The sequence below is a fragment of the Catharus ustulatus genome, chromosome 9 (genome assembly GCF_009819885.2).
Source record: "Catharus ustulatus isolate bCatUst1 chromosome 9, bCatUst1.pri.v2, whole genome shotgun sequence".
In the NCBI taxonomy this organism is placed as follows: Eukaryota; Metazoa; Chordata; class Aves; order Passeriformes; family Turdidae; genus Catharus; species Catharus ustulatus.
Window position 1 is genome coordinate 32,345,642 of NC_046229.1, and position 16,983 is coordinate 32,362,624.

A 16,983-nucleotide genomic window follows, 5' to 3' on the forward strand; every position below is an offset into this window, starting at 1 on the left:
AGTGGACAAAGGTGGGTGAGTGACCCTATCACACATCTTCTGAAGTGAGATCCTCCTTTTTTGAGAGATTGGGATCAAAAGAGCCATTTTGGGTCTAACACTGGTGCAATGTGTTCCTTGGTTCAGTCAGATCCTTGAGTGACTCCTCTGGTGCCCACGCCTGCCTTTGCAGAAGTGGAATTTGTGTTTAGGGAGTTGCTTGGTGACGGTTCTTCTTGGAAGGTTTGGAGAACCAAACTGTTAAGTAGGATTAATAAAAATGTATCAAAATTTGTAAACACATGTATCACATCTCTTTGATAATGAAGGATCAGTTAATAAGTATTTGCAATCAATGTTCCTACCAGGAAGCTTTCTCTGGAAGTGTTTTGGGGGCTGCTCAAACAACCCATTTAATTCTATCATTTTAACAACCTGTTTTCTCAAGGCAGTTGAAATTACTTGCTCAAAGAGCTGTCTCCCCTCCTCCCCACCTACAACATGCTCTGTTTTACAAAACCTTGGCTCAGTCTCTGCCTTCTGGCTGTGTCCTGAACAGCTGGGGAAGATCCTGGAACTGGTGCTGGCTGGGATCCTGCTCTGCTGGAGATGTTGGCTGGGCAGGTGGGCAGCTTTGGGTGACAGTGATAAGCTGGGTTATAATCACTCATGTGGAGATCCCTTCCTAAAAACTGGCTTATGTGGGAAGTCAGGAGATGCCTTGATGCCTGGGTGTATGTGTGCACTGGAAATACTTCTTGCACCGGCTGGAGGAGTGTTGGTTTGGCAATGTGGAAAGCAGGGCACTTTTTTAGCTGTTCTTCTGTGGAATAAAATGATGTGACATCCCACTGATGTGTTCTGAGGACTTGTGGTACACTGACCTCTGTGCCTGGCGCTTTCAGCACCTTGATGAGCTGTTGTATATCCTGGTTTTCTTCTAGCACAAAGAGATCCAGGTCCCTACCTGCTGCTTCCAGAATGTGTGGGCATTATGTGGGTTTGGATGATTTCTTTGGGCTGTTGGATCAGTATTTCTTCCTCTTCACGTGTGTGAGTGGGTAGCTGGTTCCCAGAGCAATGATGTGCCTTCTTGAAGACTGCAGGATTAGTTGGGGTTGGTGCAGGAGTAGTTTAGGTCTCCCATCCTGGGCATATCCCAGGACAAGGCTTAAAAGGTCAGTGTTGAAAGTGGGGGTGATCTCTGCCCCTGTTACAGAAGCAACTTAGCCTTGGCGAAGGAAAGATGACAGGTGATGAGTGAAAGCTTCAGCTTCCGGGGTTCTTCCCCGCATACTTCTTGCAAGGATTTAATTTCTCAGGCTGTACTGATGCTTTGCCTTTCCCAGGGAAACTGGGAGCCATGGGGTTTTGATGTTCTTATTCCCTGGGGTTATTCCCTGTCCTCCTCTTTGGGGATGTGTTGGGGCTGTGCTTTGTGAGATAACTAATAGGGCTGTCAGCCCGCTTGTCCCAAGAACCTGAGAAGACAAATAGTCCAACGTGTGTAGCCACCTTTGCAGGTCCTGAGGCCCCATCAGGAGCCAGCAGGGCGAGGATGGGCTGACGAGTGGGGCTGACACAAGTGGGGCTGACACGACTGGCTCAGCACGAATGTCAAAGGGGTGGAAGCCATGCCTCCTTCTCCCCTCTGCTTGGCACCCAGCACCTCTGGGCCAGACAGTGGCCATTTATCACCCCTTCCTTCAGTGCCTGCTGTAAGCTGGCAGTACTGGAGCCTTGTCTAGAAGAAAGACACAAGTCATGGTCCTAATGCTCCTCTGTGGAGCTGCCATCTGTCCTCTCCATGGATGTCGCTGCCAGGGCAGCCTGGGAGCATAACCCAGTGCTGATGCTCTGTCAGGCAAACATCTGGTTAGACTGTGCTCTATGCCTCTGCCTTCCCAGCACACTGTGGTGCTGCATTCGCTCAAAAAGGTGAGCTTCATGTACCTGCACATACAGATGTATATAGATCTATTTTTTTCAGAATTTCAACTCTGTGCTTTGCATCTTAATGGTGCTTTCCTTGCCCAGCCTCCTACAGCCTCTCCTCTCTCATCTGGAGCCAGTTTTTGTGCTGTGGGAAGGGTTGCTTGTTTAGAGAGGACCGTGCAAATAATGTCATGAGTTTCTCCATTTATGGACAGGTGAGGAAAATTTGGCAAACTGGCTGCAAGTGAGTCTTGGGAGCATTCTGGAGCAATGAGCTGAGAGCCCTGAGCCAGTGTCATTGTGCAAAATCCATTAGCCGTGAACAGAGCTGCTTCTGGACTCGGCATTCAGTACCTGTTACGGCCTGAATTAGCCCCTAATTTCTGTCCCTTACAGTTAAAATGACTCAGACATTTCTTTTTGAGATGGCATATTGCTTCTGACTAAATACCCTAAAGCCATGGTTCTACTATTAGATTGTTCTCAGGAACGCGCTAATCCTCTTGTCTCCGGGTCAGTGTGGGCTGGAGTCATCACCTTCATGTCACTGTGGGGCTGGAAGAGGTACTTTGCTCTAGGCAAGCAGTGCTGAGACACATTTGAGGACTTGATGGCTGCAGGTTTAATAAGATCAATACTACCTCTGCAAAAGATTATATGGTATACTAGGCAGCAAATAGAGCACTTCTGCTGGATTTGGAAACCGTTTATTGAGTCTATTAGGGATGGTGAGGTAGAAGGGGTGTATCTGGAGTGAATAGTCACAGTAGTTGAGAGTCGCACATTAAGGGTTTTTTGAAGTCTATTAAATAAAGGAATTAAAAGAAAGGAGGAAGTTTTCTCTGAGAAGTCATACCTGCAAGCTACATCATCATTCAAAGAACAGAGGAGAAACATGCTGCCCAGAAGATGAGTGTTGCTTCAGTATCCATTGGCCTGCACTGCCTCTTTGAAGCCTTGAAAGATGTTGGAAAGAGGGGAGGGTTATCTGTCAGGATTCTGTCAGGACAAAGAACCAATCAAGATGGAAGCTTGGAGGTCCTCCTCTTCCCACCCAGCAGGCTGTTGGGTCTTCCACCCACAGCTGGCAGGTCAAAAGTTGTCTTATGCTGTGGAACATCCCTTGTGCTATGTGCTCTACAGCTAGGGTTAATGCTGCTGCCTAACAGTGGGCTGGCTTGAGTTAAGGAGCAGCTTTTGTGAACTCTCTTGGCCTTGTTTGAGCTGCCCTGGTGTTGCCATCACCTCCTGCAGTGTGCCCTGGAATAATTGGCTCTAATCACACATGAGTAATATAGCCTGCCTGGTCACCCTCTCTGTTCCTGGGGAGCATGGCAGGGCACCCAACTCCTGTCATTTCTCTGGTGCTCTGTCCGCTCTCATTTGAAATGCCTTTCAGGATGAATTACAGTGCTCTGAGGGAATCTGCAAAATAGGATCACAGGCCAATTGAATCCGTCTGCAAGATGCGGAGGATGATGTATCGCCTTATGGATGGATTCTGCTCACCCCTTCTTCTTTAATTTTTTTTTAAAATTTTATTTAAAACTCTTGATGTGAGTAAGAACAGCAAATGCTTGAGGAGCAAGGAGCTGAAGCAGGCCATGCTGACTAAAGGTGGGTGATGCAGAAGGGAAGTGGGGAAGTAAGAAGAAACTCACACTGTCTTCTGGCCAGTCTGGTCCCTCTGAAAGCAGACTAATGTATAGGAGTGTTCCATGGCATAAAATGTGCTGGGACAGGCTGGAATGACCATCCATGGGCAGGCTTTAGGGACAAATAACAACCTGCCCAAGTCAATCAAAGCAGCTTCAAGTAGGAGCCGTGCAAGTGCTGTGACCCACACGGACGTTGCAGGTACCCCAGAGTATCTTGGGGCATGAGGGCAGCTGAGTGCAGCCCTCAGGATCTGATTTAGCAATTCCTGGCTGGCTGGCCTGGCCATGCTCCCCTGGGAATGTGGCCAAGGTCACCCATCTTGGCCCTGATGTGGTTGCACTGCCAAGGAAGAAGTTAACCCCCTTGCACTTCAGGTTGGGCTGGTGCTACCGAACTTCCTCCTCCTCCAGCTGGGATGCTCCAGCCATGGCCTGAGGGGGAAGGGAAATGAATTAAACCCATCTTCAGACACGTTTGTATTGATTCTGTCACTTTCTTGCTGCTTGCTGACAGGTGATGGATGGCTCATAATGCGACCGGCACAGTACATTACGTTTCCCATCCAGGGACTCCTAAATCATTTCAAATTTTCAAATTCCCTAATCAATATTTTATCAGTAGCAGAAGAAAGCGGAACAGACCCATTTCTCAAGAGGTAGAAGAATGAACGTGTGTGGATGCGTGCCTGCACATGCATAGGCAAGGGAGTTTGGGTATTTATAATCACAACTAAGGCACAGTTAGTATAACAATTATATCTGCAACCAGAAAATAAATACAGAAGTAGGACCGGGAGTGATGCTTAAATTTAAGTGACCTCAGAATGAAGTAAATTAGAGATTTGGATTTCTGATATGAACATGGAGGATTAATGCCATGTGGGCTTTGCACTCATTGCTCAGCTGGTCGCTCCATCCTTATGCAGGGTGCAGGGGGGTTGAGTCATGTGCAGACGTGCCTCATTTTTTTGGAGAAGGAAATTGGATTTGCAACCACTTGTAATGCGGTGGGACTTAGAACTCTCACATGATACTGAAGCAGTAGTGGGGAAATATCCTTAGCAAGCTTGTCTGGAACTGGATTATGTGGCCTGGATGTTTGGCATTTTAACCAAGCATGGTGCTCCTTTCTTGGGACTGGAGTAGGCAAGAAGGATCCTGTTGCTGCCATGGTGTATTGGCTCCTGGTGGTTCCTGGGAACTGGAAGACTAGATGAGAATGTGTGATGTAATGATGCGTGTTTGAACTGGTCCTGAGCAAACAGCGCGTGCCTTTCTACTCCTGTGCTGGCACCTGCTGCCACAGTGGGATGTGATTCAGGTGGGGCTGAGTGAGGATAGAGAAGGGAGGACTGGGGCATTTCAGAGGAGGTGCAGGTGGATTTCATGACATTGGAATACTGTAGAATGGCTGGCTCCAAACTGGGACCCAGATTCACTGACTTTCCATGTCTTCCACGCTGGGCTTCCTTTACCAGTAGCTTCCAGTTCCTGCCTGGCAACTGGCTTTCTGCTGAGATTTGGCATGGAAGAGCCTAGGGAAGAATGGAGCTGATTCCTCCTGTTGTAGGAGTGTGGTCTGTGCAAAGTGGAGGCAGCAGAGGGCTCGGTTCTTTCCCCTCCAAAAGATGATCCTGGTGAGACAGCTGGAGTATGCCTGTCTGTCCTGGAGATGGCTGCTTTCCCTGAATCCTTCCTGAACTGGTGGTCCTTCCTTTCTGCTCCTTGCATCCCTGACCTCGCCTACACAACAATCTTTCTCCATTCAATTAGTCATTCTCTTAGACTCTTGATGTTTTCCAAGTAAAAGATTTATTCTTAAGCTATTTTTTTCCTCCCTGTGAAGAGAGCTTCCAAACAGCACAGATGTGAGGCTAAACATAACCCTCCTTGTTACTGTCACCTCTCCTCAGCATTCGCCTGGCTGATCGGGTGTTGCCTTTGCTTCCAAGTGTTGTTTCACAGCTCAGTTTTAGCTTGCTGCAGGAATACACGAGGCAGGCTTGCAGGAGAGAGCAGGGCTACTGCTCTTGGGAGCACAAGGTGGAGCTCAAGGGTGGCTCTTAAACCCATGCTGACCCCTTGGCTCTTTCCCAGGCTGTGTGGGGACCCTCAGCCCTTTGGGCCAGTGCAGTGGCATGGACTGAATAGCAGGAGAGTCAGACTCTTTCTAGAGGTAGTTTAAAAAAGAGCTTTTTACTCAGAAGAAACTTCTGTGCCTTTCCATCCTGACCTCTCTACAGTTTAGGGGAGAAACACAATGCTCTTTCCCCAAGGCAAGAGTGGCCTCACCACCAGCAGGGATGTCTTATACTACAACACTTCTATGCCAGCATTTTTTCTCTATGTTCAAAGTTTTCTGTGGGCTTGGTTTCAGAGACTGGATCCCTGCTGTGCCCATGTAGAGGTGAAGTTTGCAGCTATGCCCTTTTCTCTCTATTATCGCATGCTCAGGGTTTGTGAGGGATGAGGGAGGCCTCTGGTTTGTGCTGCCCATGCTGCTTCCTCTGCCAGAAGGCACTAGGTGTGTAACAGGAACCTGGGTGAACATTGCAAAAAGATGTGTGGAAATAACTGATTTTCTTCTTCTGAAAGCCTGTGCCTGATCTGCAGGAGCAGAAATCCTTTTGAAGAGCTCCTGCATACTTCGTGTGTACCGGAGGCAGGTTGCAAGGCTGTTTTCCTTTTTCCTTGGTTAAAGATAAGATTTAATTGAACCAGGGAGAAGTCAGTGTTAGCTCAGTCATTTACTGATCTAATGGCTGTTTGGAGTTGGGTCTGAAAGTGTCTGGAAGCAGAGTTCCTTCAGCCATGCTGCTCTGGGCAGTGTGCCTGCAATTCCCGGAGCGCAGCAGGAGAGAGGAAACAAGCTGCTGAGGTGCCTCCCAGAGAGACAAGGTATTTGCCATGTAGCTGTCACCAACCATTCTTCAAAGCAAACTTGTTCACCCAGACTGCCTGCCGTTTTCCCTCTTTTAATTACAGTAGCAGGAATTGCCTTTCCCCTCCGGCGTTGGTGTTAACCTCTTGTTCTGATGCTTTTTGAGGACACATCATGTGTTTCAGTGTGAGCAGGACAAGAGTCAGACCTAGACCTTGATGCTTCTCAGCTGCCGCCTTTGCAACACATACGTGAGTTCCTGTCAATAGCTGACCTAGGCAACGACTGCGTTTGGTGATAAACTCAGTCCTCTGCATAGGAGGTGAAGCCCCTTGTTTGGGCACAGATGGCCCTCAATGCTGTTTCCTTGGATGAGAGATGTTCTGAAAAACTCTGTACCTTAAAAAGCTTGCTGTGGGATTGTGTGTTGCAGTTGTCACCTTTGTGGTTGCTGTGCCTGAGAAAGAGCAGAGAAGGTGGGAAACCCCCATGTGTCCTTAGGACAAGGAATATGTTCAACCCTAAAGCTCCAGGATGTAGATTCACCCTATATCTTAAGAGGTCTTTTCCAACCTAAATAATTCTGTGATTCTCTGTCTTACATGCTTTAAAATATACTTGGGTGTCCTGAAAGGATCTCAGGTTAGGAGCTGTGATTTGTGTCCCTCAGGATAAGAGCCTGTGGCAAACAGATTTCAGCTCGGCTTTTCACCTCTGTCAGCTGGCAGTGCCAGGGTTTCCTGCCCCTTTTGTAGTGGGACAGAGCTGGTTGTGGTGGCACAGCTGCTGTAGGAACAAGGAGCTGCTTGGTCAAGGAGGATGTGGACTGAAGATACCTTGAGACTTCATGTCAGAGCTGTCATTTGCCAGCCTGGCCAGAATACTGTGCAGGGAAATGAATTTTGGGTAACTTAGCAAAACAACACAAAGTCTCTGCATGGTTTTCAAATGAGCTATGGTGGCATGAAGGGGAAATGCCCAGCTGGTTTTAATATCCAGCTTAAGGGAAGTCTTTTTGTTCATTTAGTCTTGATTTAAAGTGGTCTGAGGAGGTGAAATCCTCTTCCCTCATCTGGGTCTAAGCTGGGTGCTGATAAGCAAAGAGCTGTTTTTCCCTGCCAGCCGCTTCTGCCAAGCCAGAAATAGCCTGCCCAAGTAAGCTCACCATAGCAGCATTTCTCATTCAAAAGTTAATAAGCTTTGAAATTGAATTTTAATCAACTAATCTTTGATCCTAGGCACTAGAGCTCGATTAGGAGTGTCCAGTAAACCAAGTTACATCTCTCTTCCCTGCTGTCTTGCCCCCAACCCAATCCAGCAACGAAAAGGCTGAGAAGCATTTCAGCATTCAAGGGTTTGTGTTGTTCCTGTTCTTCTGAACTGATTCATTCCATGGATGAATGGAAAAACTGATCTCTGATTGGCATTTGCTCTTCGAAGGCTGAAAATGTATTTTAACAGCTCCTTTTGGCAAAGGGGTCGGACCTCTTTTTTAGCAAAGGTTTGGATTCAATCAGATGAGATGGGACAAGGGATAGAAGACCTGCCGGGGCCCTAACCATATCCCTCCTCTTCCCGTTGTCAAAATAGAGTACCATTAATTCTGCATCCCACAGAATCCTGAAGTAGCTGAGGTTGAAAGGGCCTCTGGCATTTTGCCAGGCTGCAGAGGAAATTATAGCTGGACTTCAGGCTTATGTAGTTACACTTCCGCTCAAGGGGTGGATTCACTTCAGACCTCTCCCCATAAATCTGAGCAAACGCTCCTGTCTCAATTTACCCTCCAAACACTTTTCTCTTGATCAGATAGAGGCTGGTTTTATTTTTTTAAAGCTATATTTAAATTTGGGTGCACAAGCTTCTGTTTCCTACAGAAATACTGGCTTAGTGAGCTCCCTAAGGACCACACAGTTCATCCCTGTTCTTGTGGAATGGTCAAATCAAATGGGAGAGGATTTGTTTGGGCAGCAGAGTAAGCACACAGAGGCACTGCACTGCTCCCATGCTGTAGTTTTGTTATCTTGGGTCATCCCTGACACTGCTATGGTGTCCAGGGTCGGGGTGGGCTCTCTAATGAGCACCTCATTCTGTAACACCTGACACTCGGGATGCTGAGGGAGTGGCACGGAGGCCTCGGAGTGGGCTTGCCACGAGTGGTTTGGGTTTGATGGGACACTGGGGAAGCCAGTCACAGCTCTGAGTGTAGTCTCTGCTTGCTCTTCCAGAAGATGTTGTATTTCCCTTGCCCTGGGCTATGAACATCCATCTGAATATTTATCTTCTTTCCTCTGAGGAAAGGCAGCTGGGGAAATGTAATGATCCTTCCCAACACACTTTACAACCTAGAAGATCTATTCCATGTAAAACTACCCTAATGGTCAGCTTTTACTGTTTCCAATACTTTTCAGGGGATTTAAGCTCTGTGATAGTACTTGCAGGAATATGAACTGTGGTGTGTCAGCTTCTGGGGGCTGTTCAGCCTGTGCTGGGCTGACAGGTAGCTTGAAGGGAAGGTGGTCTAGTGGGCAGGATTGGCTGGCCCTTCAGAAAACAGTGTGCTTAGGGTGAGTCAGCTTCCTCTGGAGGTGATGCTTCTAGCCAGCCACAGCCACATGATAAATTAAAAGTGACATTAATCTACTAACCCTCAGGCCAATACAGTTAGCAGAGCTGATTGTACCAAGGGAGGGATGAAGTTATCCTGGTTAGGATCCTCTGAGGCCTCTGGATTTTAGAGATCTTGGGGGGTGCTGATCCCCAGACCTCCCCAAACTGTGAGTGGAATTCAGAAGCCCTCACTGGGCTGATCCTTAGAAGGAGTCCAGAGCAGGTCTGATGCCCCACAGAGTAGCAGGTGGGGTCCCAGAAGCTATTTCCAGGCCATACTCACAATAGAGGAGGTCTTGTCTTGTGTAGCCCCAGCTGTGAAGAGATGATGGCCTTGTACAGGGAAATCTGCAGAGTCTGTCAAGTTTTTCCTCATGTTTTCCATCCCTACTTGATATTTCTAGCTGTGTCTAGTTTTCTTCTTTTTAAGTTCAGATAAAGAGCTGCCCCCCAACAAACCTCAGTCCTTTCTTGAGTCACCAAAGACCAAACTTCTCTCACTCTGGTGGCATTTGGTGGTCAATTATTTTGTGAGGCTTTTTGGGGTGAATTTGCCAAATCCCATAACAGAGCAGCAAGTCTGGTTGCAGGCCTGAACTTGCCCTCCAGACTCCATGAAATGTGTGAATGAGCTGCCAGCAGCCATGGTGGGTGTGAAGACCAGACCCTACCTGCTTTGGGATGTGTGAATATTTTGACCTTTTTAGGACTTCCCATTGCAATATTTTAGGGCCTAATTTCTGATGGAGCTCTGCATCTCCCAACTTGTGTCCAGCTCTCCTGCCTAGTTGACCCCAAATCTGAGCATGAGATCAGATTTGGACACTTCTCCATGTGCTGTGGAGAAGTGTTTGTGTGGCTGAAGAGAACAGGCATAGCTCAAAACATCTAGGAGAAAGTAACTCATCCTATTCCTTCCTCCTGATCGTCTTCTCAAGGTGATTCCTCCTTGTTGCTTCCAGACAGCCACTGGAAGAACTAGAATCTCTGGAGATGTCCCTTCTGGAGAGCCACCCAAGTTAGAGACAGCTGGTGAGCTACAGCTTTCAAATTTGAGATTTTTTTTCTATGGTGTTTGAATGGAAAGGCTGCATGCCCAGCGAGTTGCGCTTTTAAGTTTGGGGTTTAAGTTTTTTTAAGTTTGGTTGGGGTTTTTTTGGGGAAAAAAATTAAGGCTAAATGTATTATGTAGGTAGAGGTAAGCAGCTAATGGTCATGGAAGAAGATGGTTATGGAAGTTCAAGGTCTTGGGCACCTGCATGAGTTGAGAATACAGGAGAAACAATTTTGAGTCCGTGTTCAGCTTGATTCAGAGCAATGTTGAGCTTTTCCCCTCTCTTAGGCTTGTGGTCTAAGGAACCTCTTTTTTGATCTGTGCTTAATCTCACCTAACATTATGGATCCATCTCATTGAAAAAGGTTGGCAATATTGAAATAGCACTTTTAATTGTCTTTTCCGTGGTTGTGTTGTGTTGGGGCAGGTTTGGTTATGACTGAAGGAGCTAGTAGGAGGATGCTATGGAAATGCAAGCCTGGGCAAAGAAGAGGAAGAGGAATGGAAATTTGTTGCAAAACTATTGCTCCAAGAAGAGAGGAGGGGGTTTGCCTAGGAGTGTTTTGAAGGACTGATGCTCAGTGGGCTGACAGAAGCCAGTCTGTGATGAACCACTTGGAAGATTTGATGGTTCTTAGAAGTTTGTATCCTTAAGGAGAAGAACCAGATCCTTGACTTGTGTAGGGATGGTAGTTCCCAGCTCTCCCTTGGAAGGCTGGGGCTGGCCTGGATAAATTACAGATTTTACTTGTCTGCCCTCCTCCCTATCCCAGCGCAGTCACCTCCAGCTCAGCCCAGGATCTGTGGCTCATCCCTTGTGAAGGACACAATGAAATCTTGCCCAGGTGACAGTCTCCAGGGACTGCTGTGCACAGACTTGTCAAAGCTGTGGCAGCCACAGACTCACTTAAATTCCAACAGCGAGCTAGTTGGTGCCAAATACCATTTGTATCACTAAGAAAAATGGTAAAATCATTGTTAGGTGTTCACTAAAATACTCTAAATTTTAGAGAACACGAAGCATGAGTCAGGCATTGAAACCAGCATCCAGAGGAGGGAGGGAGTGGCAAGAGGCAGCAGGAGTGCTTATGAAATATTTTGTTTCACTGGCAAGAGGACAAGAAATAATTGGGCCTTAAATCAAGGAAATGGGAGAATAGAAACAGCAAATCAAGGGAAATGGTGGAAAATTAGGTCTTAGAGTAGAGAAATGTGTACACATGATCACCTGGTGGTTCTGGCAGAGATACATGCCCATGAATCTTCTCTTTTAACCTCTTCCCTGTTGCTTTATGGGGAATAGTGTCAGGCTTGCTGGCCCCATCCATCTTTTCTAGAGACTACTGATTTTGGTTTCAACTTGCTTGGTGCTAAACCCCCCTGAGTGGCCCACTGAATCTGCTTTAGAGCTGGAGAGGGAGCTCCCAGCCTGCCTGGACTCTTTGGGGCAGCCTGGAGACTGTGACCCCCCCAGAGAAGATAATTGTGCAGATCCATCCTGTATGTGGGATGGGGTTGGATGGACAGGGTGAGCCACGGAGGACTCTCTCCTGGAGCTGTAGTGAGTGTGTGCACACTCACAGATGCTGAAACCTAGAAGAGTAAGGTAACCTCTGTAGAGACCCAGCCACCTCCCTACTATTTAGGCACAGGACATCTCAGCAGGTTCTTCCAGCCACAAATTCTGCTATTTAAAAAAAAAATAAATTTAAAAATCCTCTTTACACCTCCCTTAAGGTCCCAGTCTTATTTTTCTTATAAAAATAATGAAATGTAAAAATAAAGCTTTCCCTGTTTGCTTTCTGCCAGCCATCCCTTCCTTTGCACAGTGCTCATTAACTCCCCTAACGCTCGAGTCAGACACGGCCTCTGGTTAAAAACAGCAACCGCCCTCATGCCTTGCCTGTTTCCCAGGAGCTGGCAACCAGACAATAACACCGATGGGATCATCTTCATCAGAAGGTGTCAGCCCCTCTATAAAATTTACATAACTTGAATTTGGAGTCAGGGGGCAGAGACGAGGGAAGCAGATTGAAAAATAAAGAGAGAATTCTGGAAAAAGAATTGGAAAGAGGAAAGCTGCTGTGTGGGAGAGGCTGCTGGAAAAGCTGCCTCTCTGCATGTCCCTGCTGAGGGATCTTCTGGGAGGGTAGGAGTGTCTGCTCCAGGATCACAGGTGATGTGAGTTATGTTGCTGCATCAGTGGTTGGACTTGATGATCTTGGAGGTCTTTTCCAACCTTAAGGATTCTGTGGTTTTCCCCAGCACAGCCTTTCTGATCCACTCTGATACCTGGGGTGAGAGTAGTCAGCAAGAATGGGGTGTTAAATTATTGTGTCAGAAACAAAAGTCTCTGCTGAATGTTGTTCTAAAATAGCCAGCCTGGGACACATGGTTTGAGGAGCTCTATTAGTCAGATAAAAACATTGTCTTCTGATATTTTGGCAGAACGTGGGTGTCCAGAAATGTCTTAACACAAAAACTGCTCCTGCAAAGCCTTTAATCTGATTTTGTTAGGCTGTTGGTACATCCTGGTGGGAATCTGATGTTGGCCCACCTTTGGCTGCTCTAGGGCAGCTGCCCAAGGAAGGTAAGTCCAAGCCCAGGGCGTAAGGACTGTTAGGCAGATGCTACTGGTCTCCAGTTCCTGCTTGAAATGGCTGCGTACCCAGAGGCAGGCTTCCCCAGAGGAAAGGGGAGAAAGCCATCACTCAGAGCTTTGCTGTGGGAGGAATTGTATCCTATTTGGGCACCTGGGGTGAGGCTCCTGAGCTACCTGGAGGAAGCTCCTTTACCTGTGGCTGTCAGCATAGCCCAGTCTGGTGTTACATGGCCTTGGGGTTCCATGCTTAATGCTGTTGGGGATCCCCTTTCAATGCCTGGACATTGAGGTTTTTGGGGTTTTTTTTAAGTCATCACTCCAAAGTGATGCAGAGGAGTGAACACTTGTGCCAGCAGCAGCTGAGGGTATCAGCAGCTGTCTGGGGCCATTATGCAGAAGTTCAAGTCCTGGTCAGCGTGCTGAGTCCTAACGATCCACAACTGAAGGCACATCAAAGAGATGTCAGGCAAAAACTTATTCTTTATTACTTTATGATTTTTTTAATGTGGGAGATGCTGTTTGGAATGAGTGTCTGGGCACAACAGTCTTGCTGTTCCTGCCTGCTTTTCCATCACCTCACTCCCTCTGCCTGTTTGTTTGCTATTGTGCCTGTATTATTTTTTTCTTTCCCCCCTTGCTTCATCTCCAGCATAAAACGTTATTCAGCCCCCGAGTGCGCGGGAGCCTATTGTGCACAGAGAGCTGCAGCACAAAGGATTCCAGAGACAATCTCTCACCAGCACAAGCTGCCCAGCCAGATTCAAAAACACATCTGCAAGTCTTAAAAGGAGTTATGCTCTGTTTGACTGCAGCTTAAAGCACGGGGAATAAGGGAGGGAGAGGCCTTTCAGGAGCCTGGTGGGTTTTATCAGCCCACTCACAGTTCTGTGGCACAGCTGCTGCCCAGCCCATGCAGATTTTAGTGAATGCCCATGTTTGAGATGGAGCTTTACTTTGCAGCTGGTCTGGGGATAAGCAATGGACAAACTCTCCCCTTGAGAACCTCCGGTTTGTGGGGTATGGAGATGCCACCCAAGGCAGGCTGCAGTTTTAGCACCAGAATGGCTGCCCTGGTGGTGTGTGAGTACTCATTAGTTCTGATGTTTAGCAGGGCTCAAATCTGGGTGCAGACCTCCTTAACTGCTTTCCTGCAGTGGCAGCTCTGAATGGCACCATGCTGTAGGAATGGATCTACTGCCTCAGCAGTAGCTTCATGTTTTCCAGGGCTCCCATTGCCCAGAGAAGTGCCTGTGCAGGGACACCAGAGGATGTGTTGCCAGCCCTGGCACAGGGCAGCTGTCAAGGGCACTGAAGCACAAGAGACAAGTTCAGGAGACCTGGGTTCCTACATCTCCCAGAACTGTTCCAGGTAAACCTGCTTGAATGCTGTCTCGACACTTGGCATAACTGCAGCTTCCATAGCAGGGATGGGAGAAGGTCTGGGCTTGGGTTCTGCAGGTCAGTTTAGTCACCGGTCTGTTTGAGTCCAGATGGGATGAAATGGGGTTCTTCTGAGTACAGAGAAACAGAATGGCTGGGATTGGAAAAGGCCTTACAGATTTTCCTATTCCAACCCCCTTGCCATGGGCAAGGACATCTCGCACTAGAGTCCAACCTGGTCTGGAGCACTTCCAGGGATGGGGCAACCACAGCTTTTCTGGGCAACCTGTGCCAGGGCCTCACCACCCTTACAGGGAAGAACATTTTACAGATATCTAATCTAACCTCCTCTCTTTCAGTTTAGAGCCATTCCTTCTCTTCCTGTTCCTCCAGAACCTGGCCCAAAGTCCTTTTCCAGCTTTCTTGTAGCCTCTTTCAGCATGGGAAGGGGCTCTAAGGTCTCCTTTGGGCCTTTTCTTTAGGCTGGACAGCTCCAGCTCTCCCAGTCTATCTCCTTTGGAGAGGTGTTCCATCCCTTTGAGCATCTTTGTGGCCTTCCTCTGGACTCCCTTCAAGAGGTTCACATAAACCTGTGGAAAACCAGGGAAACTCCTCATTTCCAGATCTGCACAGATGGGATGGTTGGTTAAACCCATGCCACTAATCATTCCTTGCTCCAGTCTTGTGAGACAAAGTATTCCCAAGCTCATGGATCAACCTTCAAGCTGAGACGTGCTCTGTGAAATGTCAGGATATCGTCTTGGATGCTGTTGGAGTTCAGTGCTGCACCAGAATAGGAGAAGAGGAGATAGCCAAGCAAGTGACAGGGACAAACAGATTTTAAAAAACTCTGTCTTTGCAAAGTGCTGTTTATTTTAACCTTTAAAGATTCTGCCTTACTTCTTTTCAAAACCTCCTGCCTTGATTTCCCATTCACAGTTGTCTTTCTGGCAGCCCATGGGAGAAAGGAGACATGGCTGAGGGTTAAAGAACAGCTGCAGAAACATAATTAATGCTTTGCAACATTTCTGAAGGCCTTTAGCACCTTGCCGTGACCCAGCGTCTGTAACATCTGTGCGTTGGCAGCAGCCAAGCTGTAAAACTCCCCTCCTCCAAGTTCTGCACAGAGCAACTGTCGCCTGCCTGAGGCGTGCAATCGGGGTGAAAACGTAACAAATCAGTACAAAAGGCAGGCTGGAACACAGATGGAAGGTCCTTGGGTGCTGGGCTTGGCAGTGGTAAGGGGTTTCCACCTGTTGATCCTTGTTAAGTGTCCAAGGGGAGAGGTGGAAGAATGCTGCTTATATAGACATATGACACAGCCAAATCAGAGCATCCCTGCAATTTCCTGTGTTCTCCCTCACAGAGTGGGTGCGGGCCAAAGGCAGAGCCCCCGCCTGCCCAGCTGTCAGGATGATTGCCTGTGCAGCCGTCATGTACCCCGAGGGATGCCGAATGTGTCCCCATTTGGATCGTGTTTTATCAAGGTCTGGCTTTTGCAGTACTTTTCCCTTTATGTGGCTAAAGGGCACCTTCAGGGCTTGCCACCTTCGTTTTTATGTGAGCTGTAACTCAGTACAAAGAAGACACATAAGTGACTCCAATTCCCTAGGGTTCCAGCTAGCGTTCTCCTTTCAGTCCCAGACCCAAGTCACAGCTGGAGCTGACTTGGTGACCAAAGAGAAGATGAACAAAACCACTTTGTTTGTGAAGATTAACTTTTTTCTTCTTCCATATCTCCCTTTTCCTCCCTGTTTCGCTGCAGCCAGCCCCACTGAGTTTCCAACCTTCAAAGCCCATCGTATCCAGCTGGACAGGAGCGAGCTTGCCAAGGGGAGCTGTTTATCCTTTGCTCTTTTTGGATTTCTGAGAGGCCTGTGACTGCAGTGGATGCTGAGCAGCCCTGACCTTCGCCTGACTGGAGTTCCCAGCTACTACAGTGTTATTACAGCATCTCTGCCTGATAGAAATTCAGCTCTGTTCCTTCAGCTCCTTCCTGGAAATTTTATATGACAAATGTGTCTCATTTCTAATTCTGGCCTCCTTTAGGTGGACTGGAATGTCTGCTGCCTGGGAGAGGTTTGTAGATCCGAAAGGCTGGAAGGAAGCACTACATTTCTTTCCTTTGCCTCCTGTTAGAAGTGGGCCAGAGACACTAATCCAGCATTTGAATTTCAGCCAGGTAGCTGGAAAGGATTGCATCTCACTGGCACCTTCCTCTGATGGACTACCCAGCTTTGCTTCTCGTCATGCTTCCCTGTACTTCTCTTCCTTAGGGAGTTGTTGCTGGAGAGACCGACTTTCTATAAAGAAATCTCTTGTTTCACAAGTCAGATGAGGATGCATCTTTGATGAATTTTCTCCCCTTTGGAAGGAAAAGTGGCTGGGTTTGCAATAGGCTCCCTCCTGGTAATAAAATTGATGGGATTTCTTCAGGGACAGCATCTGGGGAATTAGGCCTGAGTAACAGCATATTATGACATCTCAGACATCTTTGTGCATCTTAAACAATGCCTGAGCCATGACATCCCTGTGAGCTTGGTAAGCCCCATCAGGTCTGTGGGCACCCAGGGTACTCTGGAGGCAGATCTCTGGTTTAGCAGCAGCTGTGGGTTTAACTCCGTGTCCATTGCCTATGCACTACTTTCCTTAGTGAGGAGGAATACGAATTACTGGCTTGCTGGGATGGCTTGGCTATGTTTAGATTTCTGGTGCTGAATTGTTTTCCTTTGGCTGGCATTTCTAAGGAGGTATTGTGGGGTTTTTTTTCCGGGTGTTAGTGCCCTAGGATCCTAGTTCTTGACCAGCTGTTTTTGCTGGATGCTATGCAATCACTTCTTTCTCACGCTGCAAATTGGGGTGTTTTTTTTAGGGAACTGGAAGGATC

General features: G+C 47.6%; 1 protein-coding gene across 1 annotated transcript in view; it reads left to right on the forward strand.

Moving 5' to 3' along the window:
• SEC16B (SEC16 homolog B, endoplasmic reticulum export factor) overlaps positions 1–16,983 on the forward strand; it is an 89,486-nt gene that overhangs the window by 53,689 nt on the left and 18,814 nt on the right. The window contains exon 29 of the mRNA XM_033068079.1: positions 10,023–10,092. The gene's annotated coding sequence lies outside the window, so the exon portion shown is untranslated. The remainder of the gene's footprint in view (positions 1–10,022; positions 10,093–16,983) is intronic.